The following is a 4,948-nucleotide window of genomic DNA, read 5'->3' as shown; positions in this document are numbered from 1 at the left end:
CCTGCACAGTCTCAGCCTGGAGAAATACTGCAGTAATACTTCTACTGCCTTCACAGTCTCAACACAGCCTGGAGAAATGATGCAGTAATACTTCTACTGCCTACACAGTCTCAACACAGCCTGGAGAAATACTGCAGTAATACTTCTACTGCCTACACAGTCTCAACACAGCCTGCAGAAATACTTCTACTGCCTGCACAGTCTCAGCCTGGAGAAATACTGCAGTAATACTTCTACTGCCTTCACAGTCTCAACACAGCCTGGAGAAATACTGCAGTAATACTTCTACTACCTACACAGTCTCAACACAGCCTGGAGAAATACTGCAGTAATACTTCTACAGGCTACACAATCTCAACACAGCCTGCAGAAATACTGCAGTAATACTTCTACTGCCTACACAGTCTCAGCCTGAAGAAATACTGCAGTAATACTTCTACAACCTACACAGTCTCAGCCTGGAGAAATACTGCAGTAATACTTCTACTACCTACACAGTCTCAGCCTGGAGAAATACTGCAGTAATACTTCTACTGCCTACACAGTCTCAGCCTGAAGAAATACTGCAGTAATACTTCTACAACCTACACAGTCTCAGCTTGGAGAAATACTGCAGTAATACTTCTACAACCTGCAGTATAGCTCCCGACACCCTAGCAGGAGACTGGAGACTATTTTGCTTCCATGGCTTGTCTTCTTTCAGTCTAGTGGAGGAAAAACTTCCCAAAATACACATTGAGGTGTTTTAATTTAACACTTTGTCTGCAGATTTTACCTATAACTTAGCTTTAGAACTTATTTGCATATTTAAAGTAAAAGTACTATTACTTTGACAAACTTTTACGTAAGTACAAGTCAAATTACGGGTAAAAACGGACAACAAAAACGCAAAAAAAAACGCAATTGTGCTCCTGCGCAACTTCAGGAGACTCGGATGAGGCGTCCACACCGTGGTGATCCACCGTGATAATCATGATATTTAAATCGTGGTTTACCGTTGCCCCGGTTACCGTTAATTCCCTGGTCACATCGACGGTTATTAAAGTCTTTAAACAGTCTGGAAACATCTGCAGAACAGCAGGAAGTGGTGTTCAACAGAGAAGACCAGAAAACCTCGGCAGGTCTTTGACTTCGACATCAACGGTAAGAAAGGGGGGTCCAAACCAGGGCTGCAGTCAAGACCACCTTAGTCGAGTCCAAGACCAGGACTAGTCGAGTCCAAATCAAGGCCGAGTCCAAAGAGGTTCGAGTCAAAACCGAGTCCAGGACAGAATAAAGGTCTTATGCATGACAGTATCAAGACAATCATTCTGGGTTTCACTTTCCCTCCATTATTATCATCAACATAATAAAGACACCTGGACTCGGTCCAGACCAGAACCCATATTGGGCAAGACCAGCGGTCGAGACAAGTCCGAGTCCATAGAAAAAGGGTGTTGAGTCCAAGTCCGGATTAGAGTACTGCAGCCCTGGTCCAAACTCTCCAGAACCACTCCAGTATTCAGACATATGGTGTGTTTGTCTTATCTGGAGTGTGTTTTCAGCCAATAATCCCGCTCTACATCACGTATCTCTACTAATAAACGCACAACACCGACCAAACAGCTCATAAAAAAGAAGCTGGGAATAGTTTTTACTCACTAACGAAGAGTTTGGAGAATGAGTGCAGGAGGAAGGAGGAAGGAGGAAGGAGGTGGAGACTTGTCCCTAAAACACAACAAAGTGTTTGATCAGAGAGAGGAAGCGTCTCCTCCCTCCGTCTCCGTCTCCGTCTCCGCGGTGCTCACCCTAATCAGCGGGAAAACCCATCAGATATCTCCGTGGTTACACTGGGACCCTTCATCAGTACGAGAAGTACTACTACAGTATTAGTAGTATACTACAGTGTAAAAGTCCTGCATTTAATGTCTTACACTGCAAATTACCAAGATTAAAACAAAACTTCATGTTTATGATTTATCTGGTTTAAGGTGTTCAGTTTTACACTTTAACAATTTCACTTTTCCCTCATTTAGTGTTTTTATCTTGTTTTTAGACTCCTCTCTAATGCACCTAACCCTCATGCTGTCCTCATGTTGCCCTCATGCTGTCCTCATGCTGTCCTCATGCTGTCCTCATGTTGCCCTCATGCTGTCCTCATGCTGTCCTCATGCTGTCCTCATGCTGTCCTCATGCTGTCCTCATGCTGTCCTCGGGACAAATTGACCCGTTTTCCTATATCAATAGCTGTTTAACATGCCACACACACACACACACACAAACACACACACGGACACAAATTTAGACCCAAACACACACACACACACACAAACACAGAAACACACACACACACACACACACACACACACAAACACACACACGGACACAAATTTAGACCCAAACACACACACACACACACACACACACAAACACAGAAACACACACACACACACACACAAACACAGAAACACAGAAACACACACAAACACAGAAACAGACACACACAAACACAGAAACAGACACACACACACACAGAAACAGACACACACACACACACAGTAAATAAAAACCAGGAGATGCTGAGAGCAGAAAAGGTAAATACGTGAAAGTACAGAAAAGAAAGAAAGAAAAGGTAAGTGTTGGAGGAAGACGTGTAAAACAAGAAGAAAGAAACTTACAGTAAGTAAATAAAGGAGGAAAGAGAAGAAAGGTGATCATGTGAAAAGGGCTGAAGGGAAGAAAGAAAAGAGAGAAAATATATGAAAGCAAGAACGAAAACATGGGGGGGGGATTGAAAGAAGACAGGAAGAAAGAAGTATATAGGGGAGGACAAAAAACTCAGACAGAGAGGGATGATGGGGGGAAGACATGGAAGACAAAACAAAGCAACAGAGACACAGACGAGTGGCGTTGGCTGCTGAAACAGATCCAGACACACAGAGAAGAAGAAGAAGAAGAAGAAGAAGAAGAAGAAGAAGAAGACACCCGAAAAACAGGATGAGGTCACCTGGCCGAGGGTTTCTGTCCAGGAGTTTAATTTCCTTTCATTTAAATCTCATTTCTTCTCGTTTGTTGAGTCGGCCGCTGCGTTCTCTCCGTCCTGCTGGACGTCAGTCGGCCATCTTTATGTCTTCAAGTCTTCAAGAGTCGAACTGGAGCAGCACCACACCTGCTGAACACACACATTAACACACACCCACATACATTAACACACACACACACACACACACACACACACACACACACACACACACACACACACACACACACACACACACACACACACACACACACACACACACACACACACACACACACACACACACACACACACACATGCACAGAGACGCATACACATACAGACCCACACAGAGACACACACATAGAAACACACAGACACAAATGCACAGAGACACCCAGAGAGACATACACATTGACACACATGCGCACACACACAGACAGACACACACATACAGACAAACACGCACGTACGCACACACACACACACACACACACACACAGAAAAACACACACACAGAGACAGACGCATTAACACACAAACACACACACACACACACACACACACACACACACACACACAGTCAGTTGTTCAAACAGAGGTGGAGACGTCGTTATTCAAAACAGCGACTCACAGAAACCAGAATCCAGTCAGATAAAGACTCTACTTCCTTCTGTACTTCACGGAAATACTTAATACTACGACATACTGCAGTAGATCCACTCCCAGACCACAACCAGGATCCGATATTAGGGGGGGGGGGGGGGGGGGGGGGGGGATCACCAGACGCCTCGATATCCTCACGAAACTTATGCCGCAATACAATATTATTGCAATTTTTAACATATTGCAATACTCTGCGATATATTACAAATTATAACTTTTCTTATATGTAACTTCCAACTTCTTTTTCCTCAATTTCTAACAACGTCCCCAAAAGGAAACCTTGTCAACATTTAACATTTTATTTTATTATAAAAAATACGTCCTGATTTTGTTCATCTCACTTCCGTTTTATTGCTGGAAAATAGGATTGTCAACACAAATATAATAAGAGAGAAGTAATCTTCTGGTGCTGATCCCACGAGACTTCCAGAGTATAGTCTACTCCCTCAGGGGAAACCTGGGTCTGCTTTGCATTTATATAATGTTGAGCGAACGTACAACCTGTTCCTTTTATTGCTGTTGTCAGTTTCACAGCCTGGTTTTTCTACGCCATCACCCTGTCTGGACTTCTCTTACACCAAAGAAAACACACTTTACACCGTAGAAAACACACTTTACACCATAGAAAACACACTTTACACCATAGAAAACACACTTTACACCATAGAAAACACACTTTACACCATAGAAAACACACTTTACACCGTAGAAAACACACTTTACACCGTAGAAAACACACTTTACACCGTAGAAAACTCACTTTACACCATAGAAAACACACTTTACACCATAGAAAACACACTTTACACCGTAGAAAACACACTTTACACCATAGAAAACACACTTTACACCGTAGAAAACCCCGTTTACACCGTAGAAAACACACTTTACACCATAGAAAACACACTTTACACCATAGAAAACTCACTCTACACCGTAGAAAACACACTTTACACCATAGAAAACACACTTTACACCATAGAAAACCCCGTTTACACCATAGAAAACACACTTTACACCATAGAAAACCCCGTTTATACCATAGAAAACACACTTTACACCATAGAAAACTCACTTTACACCATAAAAAACACACTTTACACCATAGAAAACACAGTTTACACCATAGAAAACACAGTTTACACCATAGAAAACCCCATTTATACCATAGAAAACTCACTTTACACCATAGAAAACCCCATTTATACCATAGAAAACACACTTTACACCATAGAAAACACACTTTACACCGTAGAAAACACACTTTACACCATAGAAAACACA

The sequence above is a fragment of the Etheostoma cragini genome, chromosome 8 (assembly GCF_013103735.1).
Source record: "Etheostoma cragini isolate CJK2018 chromosome 8, CSU_Ecrag_1.0, whole genome shotgun sequence".
Lineage (NCBI taxonomy): Eukaryota > Metazoa > Chordata > Actinopteri > Perciformes > Percidae > Etheostoma > Etheostoma cragini.
The sequence above is the reverse complement of the archived record's forward strand: the minus strand, read 5'-3'. Positions refer to the sequence as shown.